An 18,710-nucleotide genomic window follows, 5' to 3' on the forward strand; every position below is an offset into this window, starting at 1 on the left:
TGGGTGAGGCAGCGCTGAGCTGGGCGGATGCAGACATGAACTGTCTTGGGTTGACATCCTGAGAGCTGCGCCCCAGGGGTCCCCCGATTGCTCTGGGCCTTAGGAAGGTGATGCCATTTGCCGCAGGCATGGGCAGGTCAGAGGGTCCAGGCCCCAGAAGGTGGGGAAGGAGGAGGACAGCTGGGGTGCATGGACCTGCAACCGACCAGGGAGGCTCCCCCCCCGTGCTCAGGGCCCAGGGAGAAGGACACTCCAAACCCCTGTGCAGGGTGCGCTGACCAGCCCCCTTCCCCGGCCCTCTCCCCCCTCTCCCAGCTCTCGGGACCCCGTGGCGACAGCATCCACCACCTCTCTCTGCCTCCTTCCCCAGCCTTGGTGTCCCCCTCCAGTTCCAATCTTGACTGTTGGCCCCCGCTCGCTGGACTGTAAACGCTGTGAAATCAGGCCTGTGTGGGTGTCCTTCACTCCTGCATGCCCAGGGCCTAGAAGCGTGCCAGGCACTGAGAAGGTGCTCAAGAAAATATTTGCAAAGTGAACGAAGAAATAAACGAGTGGCTGGCCTCTCAGGACCCATCCTGCGTGCCTCTGTGGCCCGGCGTGCTACCCCCACGGATGCCCTGCTGGCCGCCCGCTAAGGAAAGCCCGCTGCCCGCCCTCGGCCCTGCATTTGCCGTTTGCTGCCCCTTCTCTCCTGCTCTGCCCAGGCTCTGAACTCCTGCTCATCACTCGAGCTGCCGCTGGAGTCCCCCTACCGTCACCGGGGAAGCCTCCGTGTTCAGTGCAAATTGGACCTTCCTCATTTATAGTTCTCCAGTACCTCCAGGGCCCAATAAAAGTTGGTTGAGTAAATGAGTCAGTAACTGGAAGACAAGTTGGGTTTACGTGTTAGCTGAGAGCCTAAGGGGACACCCAGGATCCCCTGGGATCAGCCTGGGATCCCCTGGGATCAGCCTGTGGCTCAGCCTGGCCCTGCGGACGACCCGTTACACAGAAGATGGCACGTCACTCCTGCCTGGGGCTTACACAACAGATGGGCAAGCCACACGTTGTCACGTGCTCCTCTCCCTTCAGGCCTAAACTGGGGGCAAGGAGATGCCCTCTGCGGGCATTTCCCTGGGTTTTCGCCTCATCTCACAAAGCTAAAATCGGAATCCGAAGGAAAGCAAAAGAATGGCCTCATCTTCCCGCTCCTGTATTCCTTCTCTCTGCACGCCACCTGAATATCCTGAGAGCCGTTCTAATAATGAGGCAGGGGCCCATTCCAAGTCCACCTACAAGCAGCCTGGGCCCACGAGGAAGAGGGGAGCGCACTGGAGGCCGTTGAAATGGGGGAGCCGTTCCGAGAGAGTTCTTGGCTTCACCAACCCTTAGCACCTGGAGGCACTGGAACACAGCCCCGGTTCCTTCTCTCCCACAGGGAAGGTGGAATGGGGAGGGGGGTAAACTTTGCCCTCCTCCTGAACGGTAGCTGCTGCCGCTGCTGCTGCCAGTGGCCCCCGTTCTGTTCCCCCAGGTAGGGGCAGTGATGCACATCCAGACTGAAGATGGGCAGCACATATGCCAGGTGCCTCAGCCTCCTTCACGGGTGAGTGTGAGCATAACCTGCTCGTTAAGGGGACATGAGCTGAACTTTATGTTACGACAGCAGAGGGAAGAATCCAAGCAACTACAAAGGTCATTTCCGTCAAGACCTCAGTAACTTTAATAAATCAATACCTTTCTAAAGACCAGATTGGAACAATCCTCTTCCGTGCTTCCGTGGTTTGGGTCACTCTTCATTTCGAGAACTTGGATTCCATGCAGGCGTTCTGCATCTCCAGCATCTATAATTGTCTTTTGGGCGTCACCATCTGAGAGCAGGATGCATCCTGTGAGTGTGCATGGAAAGAATTACAGTAAAACGGCCCCAAAAGACGTTGGCCAAACTATAAATGACAAGATGCCCTGGGCCATAAATCTCAAAGGGGTACATGTGACTTCTTAAGGACAACAACAGTTTTTTTTTCCTTCCAAGTACAGTTTTTGACTGTTTCACACTTTAGGCGTTTAGGTGGTCATCTCTTTAATTCTCATCAGACTGAACACTTTGAAACAGAACCAACGTTGTTAGCACAGCTTGGGAGCTGATGTCTATTTTTTTCCACTTGAATACCAGCCTTACCAAAGAGTTTCAATTTTAGATATGTTCACTCCCTGAGCAGAAATCCCGTGGAAAATGATTCTTGGGAGGACATGCAAATGTGCCAGTGACCTACATACGGAGCCTATAAGCCCATCAGATTGCTTCTGCCACTTGAAACCTGGAGGAAAACGGAAAAATAAAATTGCATTTTGCATGTTGTGCTCCAAAAAGCACGAGGCTTTTTCCAGGGCTGTTTTATAAAAGATTATTCATTAGGGACATTTTCCTTTGTCTTTGTGGCCTTGCCAAATGACACATTTACACTAGATGTGGTTATTCATGGAATAATTAAGGTGTGAAATTATTGCATGTGAAATTTTATTTTAGGGCTTTCAAACTGCATGATCCCCTTACAACCTCTGATAGCAGGGGCTTCACAAAAACTGAGGTCCTGGGATTCGATAGCTGGTATAAACCATGCTAAGGCAGACAGTACCATGACTGCTTTCCTTGTGGGTGGACAGACAGAAAGCGCATTGGACTAAATATTGCCAGGTTGGTCTGGGATTAATGAGGTTGATTAGCCTAAGGGCATCGTGGTAGGAGGGCATGCTTGCTTTCTGGAGATCTGCTTTGGGGAGAGGCACGTGTTTGAATGAGGGCTTCACTCCTCTCTGGCAGACTTGGAACTTGCCCTTCCTTGACTGGTTGTAGCCCATCCTTCCATCTTCCACCGTGGTTGGACATTGTGCCCCAAACTAAAGATTGGGTCTGGGCCCCAGGCTGTATTTCTTGGGAGCTTGCATGTATTTGACATTCTCCAAAAGGGCCAAGGAAATCCAAAAGACTTGGAGGTGCCCCAGCCACATCATGGCTGGTAGGAAATCCAAGTACTGGTGGGTTTTATTGATTCCATGAAGGAAATCAAGGCGCAGCAAACTGATGGGAAAGGGGGCGTGGGCACAGAAAGAGGAAGGATGGGCAGTTATTATAGGACTTGGGACACTTACACATGCAAATGGTGAAAATCTATTTCAAACTAGTTTAGGCAAAAAAAAGCCAAACCGTGGGTGGTAGTGGTGGGAGAGAGGATTTGTTGGCTCAAGTATCTGGGAAGCACAGGGGTGAGTCTATGAAAACAACATGATCAAATTCATTCTGCTTCCTGTTTCTCTGCTTTGATTCAGCTTGCCTGCATTTTCATCTGACTTTCTTGACGTGGCTGAGAAAATGGTCCTCAGCAGCCTTGGATCTATACCTTAGATTTCTCGATCCACAGCTAAAGAGAAAGAACGAACCAATTGCCTCTTGTGGGGACATTTCCTGGATGGGTTCAATCTGGGTTTTTGTTTTTGTTTTTTAAAGATTTATTTATTTCTCTCCCCTTCCCCCTCTCCACCCCAGTTGTCTGTTCTCTGTGTCTGTTTGCTGCGTCGTCTTTGTCCGCTTCTGTTGTTGTCAGCGGCACAGGAATCTGTGTTTCTTTTTATTGCGTCATCTTGCTGTGTCAGCTCTCTGTGTGTGCAGTGCCATTCTTGGGCAGGCTGCACTTTCTTTCGCTCTGGGTGGCTCTCCTTACCGGGCACACTCCTTGCGCGTGGGGCTCCCCTATGTGGGGGACACCCCTGCGTGGCAGGGCACTCCTTGCGCGCATCAGCACTGCACATGGGCCAATTCCACACGGGTCAAGGAGGCCCGGGGTTTGAACTGCGGACCTCCCATGTGGTAGACGGGCGTCCTAACCACTGGCCAAGTCTGCCGCCAATCTGGGTTGTTTTGTGGCACATGATGATCCTACTCTTGGTGAATAAGGGAGGGTATCCACCAAGAAAAGAGGCTTCTGTGATCAGATTAGAGGAATGGGAAGCCTGCTGGGCAGACAGTAACAAAAGCCTTTGGAATATTCCATCCACCTTTGTCCCTTCCTTTTTCAATCACCCACTTTGCCCAGAGACCTCATAGCTAACTTAGGTCACCTATCTACTCGACCATGTTGGCAGGGTTATCTTTTGCTTTAGGGCTAAAGAAAGGCACTGTCAGAATCTGGGACAACCCCAGAGAGTGGAGAATGGTAGAAGCAGGTGCAGAATTCGTCATGTCTACCATACTGAAGAGGAAGCAAACCTAGCAAGTGGCATTTCAAAGGCCACCAAGGTAGAAAGCATCCAAGTTAGAACTAGAACTTGTAAGAACTTTAAAAATGTAGGTGACAGAGTAAAGCTGTTGTCAAGAGAGGCTGGGCGGTTGAGTCCATAGGTGTCCCGGCACGTGCTCCTGGGGTCAAGGTCTGGCCCTGTGTACCGTAACAACTCAGAGTGGGACGGTTAGGCCTGTGGAGGGCCCTTGCCTCCAACTCATTTTGGACTGGAGATCGAGTGAGCAAGGAGACTGAGTGAATGCCAGGAAGCAGGCTGAACCTGGGAGAAAGTTTCCGTTTGGTGAGTTTCCCGCACCAAGTAGCTGCTCACTGTGACTCTGGCAACGGGGTTGGGTCCTGTCCTGTCCATGGGTGCCAGACCAGGTTTTCATTGGCTCATCATTTGGGTAGGGCTGGAGGAAAACAGGAAGAGACAATGCAGCAATCTTCTGAAACGATAGCCTCAAGAAAGCAATGGGTGGTGGAGAGAAAAGGACAAAGGGCCAAAAGATCTGACCTGCCAGGGGATGGACCTGTGCTTTTTCTAATTGGGTTCTATGCAGAGCCCGGAATGCTTGTGTCCTTCCTGCTTGGACAATGTGGTGCCTGCTCGTGATCACCTGAAGAAGGTGATAGTTAGGATCTTCATGCCTCAGGGGCCAGGTTGAAACTGCCGGGTGTGCTTCCCAGGTCCGCCAAAGCCTCTCTCCCCAAAGGCTGTGCTCAGAAGACTTAAATTGCAAGTTAAGCAAGTTCTGCTATTTAAAACTCAAGTGACTGCTGTAGGCATGGATCCGATTCTTCAGTTTCCTCTTGGAAGCTTCGTACTTCTGGAATCTAACTTCTCTGCCTCCTTCCCACATTGTTTTGAGTCAACCACATTTCACTGTCCTTAATTAACCTGGCGGCATTAACGCTGAGGACACAGATGAGAAAAGTCGTTGTTTCTGAAATTGTTTCACTTTTTTCCCCTTCTAGGAAAGGATGGGACAGCCAAGAATATATAGGTCGTGTTTCCAATTATAAAACACCGATGATGCTATTTTTCCTCCTGCACTAATAAAAATAGAAACGAACAAGGAAGCAGAGCTGCCTGTGTGAAGCCAGCAGTCCCCAACATGGCTGCTGCGATACCAACTTGACGTGCTCACGTGACTTGACAGAGGCTGCGACAGCCAGGAAGGGTTTTTACGGATCCTAGTCACTAGGTGGCGCTCTCCATATGGAAGGATAAAAACTGGTTCTTGCAGCCTAATCGGTGAAGAGTAAAGCAATTAAGGAGTTAGGATAATACGTGATAAAATAATAATGTTGGAGCTTGGCCCATGAAATAGGGCAATATCAAGCAAAGTGTTCTGAGTTTTTCAGTTCATGGAGAGTGGATGCTTGCAGCTTCCTAGGCTGAGGGAACAGAATCTGCAAAGACCCCCAAGTGTAAACTTTGAAGTGGAACAGAATTCGCAAAGACTTGCAAACATTTGTTTAAAGCCACACAGAATTTGTAGACTTGTAAGTATAAACTTTAAGTAGTTCAAAATGGTTGTGGTTTAGGTTTCATATGAGAATGGGGTACATAGCAGTTTGATATGGTTATGAATGCCAAAAATAGATATTGGATTATGTTTGTAATCTGATCTGTACATTGGCCTGATTGTGTTATGATTAGGGCTTTAATTGGGTCACGTCATTAAGGCATTGAGGCCCCGCCCTTGGTGGGTGGGGACTCACAGATACAAGGCATGGCAAAGAGCAGAGTTGAGGGTTTTCTGATGTTGGAGTTTTGATGTTGGAGTTTGATGCTGAAGACTTAAGCTGGAGTCCTGGTAAGTCAGCACGCAGAGGAAAGAGAAGCCAGCCCCAGGAAACTTGAACCCAGAGAAAAGCAAGCCCAGGAATGTAGGAGCCTGGGAAGCCTGAACCATCGCAGAAATCAGCAGCCATCTTGCTCCAAATAGACTTTGAGGAGGGATCTAACTTATGCTTTATGGCCTGGTATCTGTCAGCTCCTACCCCAAATAAATACCCTTTATGAAAACCAACCAATTTCTGGTATTTGGCATCAGCACCCCTTTGGCTGACTAATATAGGGTAGGACTCAAGGTTGGAAATAGTGGCCCGATCAATAGCAGTCTTGACTATCACTCTAGGGGTTTTGTCAAGACAGTTTGGGAGGTCATCGAGGCAGGAGAGTGGCATGATCTGCAAGTCAGGATGCTGAAATTATAGTTACAGGTGAGAAACGGTCAGGACCTGAGCTCACACAATATGGGAGATGAAAAGGAGCTCCTTTGAGGTTTTAGGCAGGAACTTCTCCTTGATGGAGCATCAGTGGAAGAATGATTGTAGATGCTCTTCTTAAAAATGCCCTTTGTATGACCTTCACCCTCTAACATGCACCTGGCAGCCAAGAACAGGCCCTTCAGTTGGCTGGGTTCTTCAATGTGTTTGCCCATGTGCAGGGCTTCATTGGTGGATGGTCTCTCAGTTTCTGCCTGAGAGAACCTTTTATGCTTGAGGCAGGGCCCATGGATTGGGAGAGTGCAAATTGTAGGAAAGCCTTCTTTCATCTCTTCGTTGTGCCTAAGTCTAACTGTAACCCTAGGGCACACTGTCCCTGATGCTGCAGGCTTCCTCTCCATAGCTGGCAGGTCTTAACCTCTGCAGTGTCTGCTGGCCACCCCGACAAGGAAGGACTAAGGAATTAACACTCCAGCAGCAGCCCTCAGCAAGTGGCTGATGGGAGTCAGCACACGAATATTCTCACTGGCATCCTCTCTCGCTCTCCCAAGAAGGGGCTGGAGAACACTAAGTTTGACAGTTTCCCAGAGTTCTCCAGATTAAACCTTAGTTACCTACAGAGGTAGCTGGCTCACAACACACCCTTTATTGGCCCCTCCCCTTCCCTACATCCTTTCCCTACTGTCCTAACAGTATATGCTGGGATGATCTCTCCCTGTACTTGCATATAATCTTTCTGTGTCTCCAGAGAACCCAAAATAAGATGCCATATTAGCCTTAGATCTGCTCTCTAGAGAAAATAGACTTGAAAGACACTTGTGATGGGCTGGTTTTGCTATCAGTATTAGCAGCAGCAGAATCTGGGAACATATTAGAAATGTAGATTCTCAGGGCACCCCCTCGACCAGCCCAACAGAATCTGGAACTCTGAGGACGGGGCTGGCAATCAATGGCTTAACAAACCTTCCAGATGATTCTGATTCAGGCCAAATCTGTTTGAGAACCACTCTAGGAAATCTTGGCTTGGAGAAAGTTAAGGGAAAATTCCAAGACCTTCAAATGCTCCTCACCCTTTTGCTTGCCCTCTCTGGACATATTCTAGTTCTCCATCACATCTTACAATGGACTTCACAGAAGAGAGCTCCCTGGAGGTTATAAGACCAAGTGGAAACACAGCTGTTGATCCTCTGCTGAGGCTCAAGCTCTCTCCGCTAAGTTTTTTCAGACCTTTCCAGAATGCATTCCTCTGAGCTGTCTGCAGCTCCTGGTGACAGCCACAACAGTAAGACTCTGTGGCAGGAGGACTCACGCTTACACATATTGTCTGTGTCATGTCTGTAAGATATTGTTAGAAGCAGCTAAATGGGGGTGATGGGCTGGTGCCATGGAGAAGGATGCCTGGTTTCTCAGGTGCATGCAAATCATTTTCCCTGCCTCTGACTTTTAAACTAAGGTGGATACACTCCAGGCTTGTGAAAGGAAGCTCCAAACAGCCCCAGGTCCTTGCAAAAAGAGCTCAGGAATCTCCCTTGAGTGCAGTGTCTTCCCTTGCTCTCTGCTGTGTGATCTTTGTCTTTCCTCAACAGATTGGAGACCCTTCTACATAAACTAGTGTCCATGATGGTGTATGCTCCCTCTCCTATGAATTATCTTCCCCATCTTTAGTCCCAGTGAATAACCACTTGGCACCCCCACCCCCACCTGTTTAGACAACACCTATACAGGACATGAACCAAAGCACTGGTGGAATGGCGCAGAGCCTGGGGCATGTGACAGATGATCTAGGCTTGGCAGGAAGCATTTTTTTAGGAAACAGCCAGGATCCCATTTGCTCTTCAGTTATGGGGAGTGAGAGAACAAGGGGGAGCAGCCAAGTGGGCTTCTGTTCTCTGGAGATAGTTTTGATAACACACTCTCTCTGCCATCATCTCACTCTCAGCCCAGGTGCTCCTGCCCACTCTCTGTCCATCTTCTCCTCGAGCCTAAGGACCAGGCTGAGCCTGCTAGGGTAGGACAAAGAGTTTGAAGGAGGCAGAGGCCAAGGGGATGAACGGAAAGGAGAAGAGCATGGAACTCTTAAAATGAATTTAAGAGCAGAGCTCTTCACCTAATCCCTGCCCAGGAGCTAAGGTTCCTGTAGTGGGGGTGGTGGGGACAGTCCTCCCATAATTTAATTTGAAAATCACTGGGAAACCAGTGTCAAGGAACCTGGAGATGGGAAACTGATCCTGCCATCTATCAATTAATGTGTCACTGGATAGTTTATGGAAAAGGCTCACATCTGTACCCAGCAATTTTCAAGGATTTTCTCCATCCCCTTTGCTCCAGGTTGAATTCCTCCAAAATCTTTTAAGACACTCCTCGTGTGACATGTCCTCAGATGCTTTCATTCTGATCACCTTATTGTGGAATTCATATTTTAGCAATATATTCTCTTAAAACATGATTTCTAGGATGAAGCAAAGTTCTCATTCTGATGCAGAAAATGCAGAGGAAGATGCTGTCATGTTTCATTAGCAGCCATATCACACTCTCAGCTCTTATTAATTTATTTAAGCTTGCATGTGCTTCATTAGTTTTATGCTACTGAGTTGCAAAAAAACCTCACCACACTGTGATCAGGAAACAGATCCCATTTACTGATAAAATCAACCATTTGGTAGATACCAACTCATCTTTCCTCCTTATCATAATGTGCCAGCTCCCTATGGAAATCATCAACTTCAAACCCTTGCTTTCAATTTTTTATTTGTTTATCTTCTTATTGCACCTGTGATTTTCTGATTCTGAGCCTTTCCTTGCCACTAGACACAGGGAACCAAGTTTTATTCATCTCGTTTTCAATAGTGCCTAGGACAGTGCTTTGCAGAGAGGAATAGCTTAATCAATGTCAAATAAGTGAAAAAATGAATTAAAAAAAAAGTTATCCCCATCTCCAATTGTCCACTGTCCTTTCCCTTTTCTAATATTTAGGGAAAGATTTTCTTATTCTTTTTTTTTTTAAAGATTTATTTATTTCTCTCCCCTTCCCCACCCCTACCCCGCCCCAGTTGTCTGTTCTCTGTGTCCATTTGCTGTGTGTTCTTCTCTTTGTCCGCTTCTGTTGTTATCAGTGGCACAGGAATCTGTGTTTCTTTTTGTTGCGTCATCTTGCTGTGTCAGCTCTCCGTGTGTGCGGCGCCATTCCTGGGCAGGCTGCACTTTCTTTCGTGCTGGGCGCCTCTCCTTACGGGGTGCACTCCTTGCACGTGGGGCTCCCCTACGCCGGGGACACCCCTGCGTGGCATGGCACTCCTTGCGCGCATCAGCTCCGCGCGTGGGCCAGCTCCACACGGGTCAAGGAGGCCCGGGGTTTGAACTGCGGACCTCCCATGTGGTAGGCTTCTCATTTTTCTTATTCTTTTCAAGACTTGACCACTCAACCTAGGTGAACTTCAGTGACTACACTTCTTCCTGTCTACCCCATCCTTTGCTCTCTTTTACAGGTTCTTTCTCCAACACCGTCGATCTTTCCATCTTCTTTTATCATACATGTCATAGATATCTATTATGGGCACATGGGGAATGGAGAAGAAGGTCCTTTCTTAACTTGCACTGTGCCTTGGATGCCAGTCTAATGTCCTTTCTTCTATTCAGAGCCAAGCTTTTCACAGAAATGGAGGCCTCCACTTCTTCCTCACCAACCTTCAGCTCTCTTCTTTTGTTGCTGCCGAACCTGCTGCAGAGGTGTATGCTGCCAAAACTTCAAATCAGAACGGGTGGCCGCTTGTCCAACGTCTGTGGGAAGTTGGCTGAGATAACCTTTTTCCTTATAGCTTTATTGAGAAATAATTAATACACTATGCAATTCACCCATTCAAAATGTACACTTCAATGGCTCTTAATGTAGTCACAGGGTTGAGCATCCATCATCACAGTCAACTTTAGAATGTTTTCATTACCTCCCAAGAAATCATTCTCCCCTTGGCCTTCACCTCCAGCCATTCTCTCCTCCGCCATCTAGCTCCTGGCCACCACTTAACAACGTACTGTCCCCATAAATTGGCCTATTCCAGACATTTCATATACGTGGAATTCTGCAACATGTGATCCTTTGTGAGTGGCTTCTTTCACTTAGCTGAACATTTTCATGTTTCATCTATGTTGTACCATGTATCACTATTTCATTTCTTTATACCGCTAAACAGTATTCTATGGAACGGCTCTTCCACATTTTATTTATCCATTCATCCGTTGAGGGACATCTGGTTTATTTTCAGTTTTGGCTATTAGGAAAAATGCTGCTACCAATATTACTGCGTAAGTTTTTGCATGGGCATATATTGTCTTGTCTCTTGGGTATTTACCTAGAAGTGGAATTGTTGAAAAGAGACTTTTTAATATTCTGGATACAAGTCGTCTGTCAGAAATAGGATCTGAAAAATTTTCTCCCATTCTCCCAAGTGTTGTATTTTCACTTTCTTGATGGCACACTTTGAAGCACAGAAGTTTTTAAATTTGGTGGTCTGATTTAATTTTTCTTTGGTAGTTCTACTTTAGGTGTCATGTCAAAGAACACATTTCCTAATCCAAGCTCACAAAGATTTACACTTACATTTTCTTCAAAGTATTTTTATAGTTTTCGCTGTAATATTTTGGTCTTCGATCCATTTTTAGTTTTATATATGAAGTAAGGTAAGGGGCCAACTTGATTCTTTTGCCTGGAGATTTACAGTCGTCCCAGCACCATTTGTTGAAAAGCCTATTCTTTCTCCACTGAATCATTTTGGCACCTTGTTGAATACCAGTGGACCATAAATATGAGGATTTATTTCTGGACTCTCAATTAAATTCCTTGATCTGTATGCCTATTTTTATGCTATTATCACACTATGGCTTTGTAGTAAATTTTGACAATGGGAAGTGTGAGGCTTTGACTTTGTTCATCTTCCACAAGATTTTTTTGGCTACTCTGATTCTTTTGCAATTGCATATAAATTTTAGGATCATGTTGTCAGTTTCTTTGAAGAAGTAAGCAGGGATTTTGATGTGATTGTGTCAGATCATTAGATCAATTTTGAGAGTATAGCCATCATAACAATATTAAGTCTTCCTAGCCAGAAACACGGAGTGTCCTATTTACTTAGGTCTCCTTTAATATCTTTGTACAATGTTTTCTAGTTTTGAAAGTATAAGTCTTTCAATTTTTTGTTAAATTTATTTATAAGCATTTTATTTTCTTGTGCTATTGTAAATGAAATTGTTTCCTTAATTTCATTTTTGCTTTGCTCATTGCTACTGTATAGAAATGAAATTATTTTCTTCTTTCTTTCTTTCTTTCTTTCTTTCTTTCTTTCTTTCTTTCTTTCTTTCTTTCTTTCTTTCTTTCTTTCTTTCTTTCTTTCTTTCTTTCTTTCTTTCTTTCTTTCTTTCTTTCTCATATTGATCTTATATCCTGCAACCTCATTGAATTTGTTTATTAGTTCTAATGGTTTTTCATGGATTACTCATATACAAGACTATTTTACCTGCAAATAGACATAGTTTTACTTCTTTATAATTTGGATGGCTTTTATTTCATTTTCTTGCTTAATTGCTTGAGGGATAATTTTTTTTTAAAGATTTATTTATTTATTTATTTAATTTCCCCCCCCTCCCCTGGTTGTCTGTTCTTGGTGTCTATTTGCTGCGTCTTGTTTCTTTGTCCACTTCTGTTGTCGTCAGCGGCACGGGAAGTGTGGGCGGCGCCATTCCTGGGCAGGCTGCTCTTTCTTTTCACGCTGGGCGGCTCTCCTCACGGGCGCACTCCTTGCGCGCGGGCTCCCCCACGCGGGGGACACCCCTGTGTGGCACGGCACTCCTTGCGCGCATCAGCGCTGCGCATGGGCCAGCTCCACACGGGTCAAGGAGGCCCGGGGTTTGAACCGCGGGCCTCCCATGTGGTAGACGGACGCCCTAACCACTGGGCCAAAGTCCGTTTCCCTTGAGGGATAATTTTTAAGACTCTTTTTAAGACCCAAGTTCTAAGATTTTGTTGTTCATTTCCTATGGGTTGGTTAAATGCAAGTTTTTATCTACCTCTGATACCTATACTAAAGGATTATGAGAACATGAATTGATCTAATGCATATATCACAAGGGGGCTCCGTGACTCTTTGCATAATGATGTTAAGATTTTCAATACAAGTGAGGTCCTTCCGTTGATAATAAAGCAGTCTCTCCAGTTTTAAGAAGAGCAAGTTACAAGGTTGGTGTCAAGGCTACTTTTATACTACCTGCTCTATTACCTCAAGGCACCCTTTATATTGTTCACTTTTTTTTAAGTTAACTTGTTCTGTGTCTTACCCCACCTCTGAGTAGGTCAGACAAAATGCGGAGGGGGAAAGCAGGAGGAGGGTTCTGAAAAAGACCCTGGGAGAAACTGCAAAAAATTATTCTTACAAATAAGAAATGAATAATTATTAGAGTGTAGATATTTTTACTAACTAGATGACAAAGCACTAACATATATTACTAGATATCTCTTAATACCTGTATCTTGGCATTGCTAGGTTATGCCAGTACTTTTAAGAACATTAAAGGGAACTAGAAATACTTGTAGATATTTCCCCCATTAAAAATACTGCTGACAAGAAGGGACATATTGCAGGCTAGTGCAGTGGGATATTAGCAGCTTTCTGTTGCTCATTAAAATGCATCTTGGCTGTTTAAATTACTAGTGATTCAGTTTAAAGTTTTTCTTCAAAACAATCAATGCTTTGGTTAATGACTGACTTTTTGATCTCTATATATCAGCCTAACTATCTCTCAAACATAACGGTGTTGGATTCAATTCAGTCTTACTCATACTCAATTCCATTTGATCCAAAAGATCTTTACTGAGCATCTATTATGTGCTAAGCACTGTGTTCAGATACTGGGAATAAAGAGGTGAACAAGATGGTTAACTTGGAGAATTAATCTCCCCACCCCTTTAAAGCATTGAAAGGGAAGTTTCTTTCTGTTTAAGAATGTACATCTTCCTTTCATTACTTGTGAATCAGAGACCTAAGAGCTTGAATTCGCCTTTGCGCCATTATGGAAGGGTAAACCCACTCTTGGACTGTACTAAGCAAAGATGCATCCAGCAGTTATTTCAAACACAAAGGCTATTATTGCTCTATTTGTGTCTGGATGAATTTCATGGGAGCACAAAGTCGGTGACTGATTTAACTTGGAGGATAGGAAAAGGAAAGAAATCTCTAAAGCCTTCAAGTAAGTGGAGACATTTGAGCTGCAACTTGAGAGAAGACAAGGATTTTGAGATGGGAGAATTTGGAAAAGAATTTTTTTTCCAGCAGTGAATGGATTTGAGCACATACACTGTGCAAGGGATCTCAGTGCTTTGTGAGTATTAACTCTTTAATCCTCATAACAACGTTGAAGCAGATATCAGTATCGTATCATTTCACGACAGTGAGAAGGCCGACGAGTGGTTAAGTAACCAGATCAGCATCCCTTTGTCAGTATATGTGAGGGACCTGGGGTCCCAGCCCAGGCAAATCGGGTTTGGAGCTTGACCTCTCACCTGTCACTCCGCATTTCCCCAGTCATAGGGGGTCCAGTGTGGTTGGCATGAAGGGGTTGGAGGAAGGTAGACTTGTAGGGAGGATGGTGCTAGATTAACCCAGGCCTTGAAGGACATGTTTGTCCTTAGTATGGTGGGGAGCTGATGAAGTATGCCAAGCAGAACAGTAATAGGTTCTTGAGCCATATTTTAGAAAGATAATTCTGGTGGGAATTGGACTGCACTGGGATCTAAAACATTGTTAAGACACCATTGTAAGGGTCTAGGTGCAAAAATCCAGTGTAATAAATACGTTTTGAATAGCTAGAGAATGGCTTACAGATGCTCAGTTCCTTCCAAAATAAAATTTTAATCTGTCTTTTTGTAACCATAAGGCTTGCTAATTCTATCCATTCCTGGCCACCATCCAGAATTTGAGTCCCTTAGGTCATCTTTTCCATATTCTCATGCCTCTGCTTCTCTGTGCTTCCTTCCTTGACTTTTCAACACCAACCCATCCAGTCCTACACATTGTACCCTCTGGAATGCTTGCATTGTAAGAACGTAGTCTCCTAAAATGCCAGCCTCCTCACCAAATGCTTACTCTACTTTCTGCCTTAAGCAAAGCCGGGATCCATGCTCAGGACATTAATTTCGCATCTCATCTTTGGTGACCTTCAACTCCTTACTTAATAGCCATAGCCTTGGCTACTTTGGACCTTGTCATCACCCAGAAAGATTCCACTTCTAGAATCTGGGGTGTGCTGGACCCAACATGCTTGTTAGAGGGCATCTCAAATCATTTCATCAATTTTGCCTGCATTTCTTTCCCCCTCGTTTCCCTGCTTCTTGGTTGTGGTGCTCAAGGATACCCCATGTTCTTAGTGACCCCTCTGGCCGGCTGGACCCTGGAACATTTTGTAGTCCCCTTTAGTGTTGAATACGTAGTTGCCTTCTTACCATTCCTGTTTATCAAGCACAACTATGGGCATTGTCCTGAACTGTGCATCACTGTTAGGCTAGGGGAAGGAGGCTTTGCTTCTGGGGCACTAAGGTGCTGGGTGTGCCCCGAATCAGGAAGGTGACTTAAAATGTGATGTCCACAGTCAAGTGGTTTATCAAGAACCAATGGGATGAGCCTTCTGAGGAAAGCTGCCTCCAACACGAGGTGAAATTCCCAATTGGTTGTCTTGCTTCTCCTTACTCAACTGAGAAGGACCCTGGCTTTTATGGAACGTGGGTTGCTGTGGTGATGGGGGGTGGGTTCGGCTGGAAGGTATTGTGAGGGTAGAGGTATTCTGAAGATGAATTTAATCCATTTACCATTATGTGACCACGGGAAACTCAGTTTGGCTCTTACATTCCAGCACTCCCTTCTGCCTCCTGTTTCTTAATTTCCACATACTTCACTCCAATTTTGCATGTGAAAATTTCTATCAACCTGCTCTTGGGCCACATGAAAATCTCTAATGGTGGCTCCCGTCCCCATTTCTGCTCTCCTCCCCAGCCTCATTTCCTTCCCCGTTCTACCTGAGCCAGAGAGACCCGCACTCTCCCAACCCCACTCTGGCCTTCTCAGGCCTCGCTGCAGCCTCCACCCTGTTCAAATCCACCCTGAATCACTCCCGGCACCCACCTTTCAGCCCTACATGCGAGCAGCCAAGCAACAACCAAGGAAGGTCGCTGGAAACCACAGCCATCTGCCTTGTAAGGCTCTTCTGTGACCCCAGTCCCATTGCCCTCAGCAGCTCCTGCTCTGAAGGTCAGCACGGACATTCCCTGCAGCTGGCTGTAGCACCTGATGCAGAGACCCCTGTCCTCAGGTGCCCACACTTCTCTTCCTCCTTCATTCTTCCCTTCCATCTCTGCCATGAGGTGTTCCTCTTTCACCTTCCGCCTGCGACTCACTTAACAGCTGCTTCCATCGTGCTGGGGACGCTCCTTCCTCCGTGTTTCTAATTTTAATTTTTCCCTGTCTGTGTGCATAATCAGCCTAAGTCAAGACAGGGACCCGCGGTCGCCTTCCTCAGTCGCTGGCTCTGCCTGTCGCCTAAGGCCAGCCTGGGAATGCCTTCCTGCCTCGTGGTGCTTCACACCCCGTCTCCACCTTCCCCTTTCCCAATTCCCCTCTTGCTTTTGAGTCTGCTGAAATCCGTCTTTGGCTCCCACTGCCCCTAAAGACCTGAGGTCACCAGGGTCGTTATTGTTGTGAATGCCACGGACACTCTACAGCCTTCTCAGAAGTATTTGGCACGAGTCCCCCTTTGGGGGACACTACCAAAGGGGAGCTGAGAGAGAGACTGGATTAATATGTCCCCCATGTCTATCCCTGTTCAAGTGAAAGCATGTGTAAAAGGCTGTCCTGCCTTCTGTATAGCAGAAATGAGGGACTGCCGTTACTAGGTGAGTTCTGTTGTAGTTTATACTAAAACTTTCCTCGAAAGCCTCCTTGCTATCCTACCTGTTTTGTAGATGAATTTGTGACCCAAAGAATTGAAGAGGTTTTCTTAGCACCAAACAAGGAGTTACAGCCACCGCCCATTGGCACTAATTCAGAATCCTGAATGTTGTATCCAATTTTCAGCCAGCCTGTTTTTTTAAATTAATAGATTCCTTTTTCTTTTTCCTTTTCCCTGTTTCCTCTCCTCTGTCCCTCCCTCCCTTCCTCCATTTTCTCCATTGTCTTTGTCTCTCTCCTTTTACCTTTGACTTTCTATTTTGTTTACCCCTCACCGTGAGCCATAGCCATGAACTTTGTACTACTAGGCAGGGCATGAGGGGGATGTGTGCCTTGGGGTAACTAAATAATACACTTAAAGGAAGACAGGGTTTCTCAATGTTTGGCCCAATGATGGTATTCTCCTTTCCATGAACAAACACCCCTGGCTCTTGGAGGAGAGGAAATCGGTCTCAGGGTGGTGGACACGTCTGTGACTGATTGGCCTGAGGCTTTCCTCTCCACTGGCCACCCTGTGGGGCCTCGGTCCGGGTCGCTTTCCTTATTTATTCTTTTTTTAAATTTATTTAATTTATTTATTTATTTTTAAATTATTTATTTATTTATTTTTTAATTACATTAAAAAAAATATATGAGGTCCCATTCAACCCCACCGCCCCCGCCCCCCACACCCCCACAGCAACACTCTCTCCCATCATCATGATACATCCATTGCACCTGGTAAGTTCATCTCTGAGCATCACTGCACCCCATAGTCAATGGTCCACATCATAGCCCGGACTCTCTCACGTTCCATCCAGTGGGCCCTGGGGGGATCTACAGTGTCCTGTAATTGTCCGTGAAGCACTATGCAGGACAACTCCACGTCCCGAAAACGCCTCCACATCTCATCTCTTCCTCCCTTTCCCCACACCCAGCAGCCCCCATGGCTACCATTCCCACATCCATTCCACATTTTCTCTGTGGACATTGGATTGGTTGTGTCCATTGCACTCCTATGTCAAGTGAGGGCTTAGATTCCACATGGGTACTGGATGCACTCCTCCGCTTTCAGTTGTAGACACTCTAGGTTCCATGTTGTGGTGGTTGACCTTCTTCAACTCCATGTTAGCTGAGTGGAGTAAGTCCAATAAGTCAAAGTGTAGGAGCTGAAGTCTGTTGAGTCTCTGGGCCTGGGTTTCATATTATCAGTCCAGAGATTCAAATCCCCTACATATATCTTAAACCCAGCACCAACTACAATTCCAATAAAGTAGCATGCAAGTCTTGTGAAAAGAGATCCCCTCTGAGTCCAATTCCATCACGCAGAAACACCAGCTCCAAAGAAGGGCCATCTGTCATGGCAGTGAACCCCCTCTGCCATGACCATAGAACCCGTGTGTCTCTTTATCCCTCAAAAGAACCAATACCTAGGGTTGTATCTACCTTATCTGTCTCTTAGACTCTGTTCAGTTGTACATAGGGGTATTCCTTCTGACAACCTCCAGACTCTTTTTTAGAAACTCACAGCCTTATAATCTCATTTCTCCTTTCCATTTCCCCCTTACATTAGGTCAAACCGCTTCCCGAAGTCATGTTATTATATGTAGACAGGTATATTCTGCTGTTCCGCATTGAATCTTTAATTCAAGGTCATTTTCTAGTTGCTTCTTCAACTGGTATGTGGTAGTGATCCCTCGGTGCCAGGGAGGCTCATCCCCGGGTGTCGTGTCCCACGCTGGGGGGAATGCATCACATCTACACGCTGAGTTTGGCTGTGAGAGTGGCCACATTTGAGTAACATGAAGGCTGTCAGGAGGAAACCCCCAGGCACAATGCTACTCTAGGCCTTGTTCTTATTGCAGGTGTATAGGCTCAAAAGTGTAGCCATTAGTATCAAGAGCCCACTGTTGGGCCCTCCTTCCTTCCTGGTTCTTGCCGTTGCACCTGGAGGATTGCCACTGCTCTCCCAGGGCCCACAACAGTGACCCCCCAGCCAGGAGCCCAGTACCCCCCAGCTGTTGTTTTTAATTGTTTCCACTATGAGTATATATAGACATTACCATATACCCTGGGCATATGCACTGAATAACTCCCTGTCAACCATATATATCTTGTCAATAACATCCCATATCAGTATTCCTCCGCTGCCATTGTTGAACCACTCTGTGATCCAAAACTTCCCATAAAGTGAATCCCAACATAATGTCAGCTTCAGAAGAGTCTTAGATCACCAAAATTCATATATACC

Source organism: Dasypus novemcinctus, chromosome 3 (genome assembly GCF_030445035.2).
Source record: "Dasypus novemcinctus isolate mDasNov1 chromosome 3, mDasNov1.1.hap2, whole genome shotgun sequence".
NCBI lineage: Eukaryota > Metazoa > Chordata > Mammalia > Cingulata > Dasypodidae > Dasypus > Dasypus novemcinctus.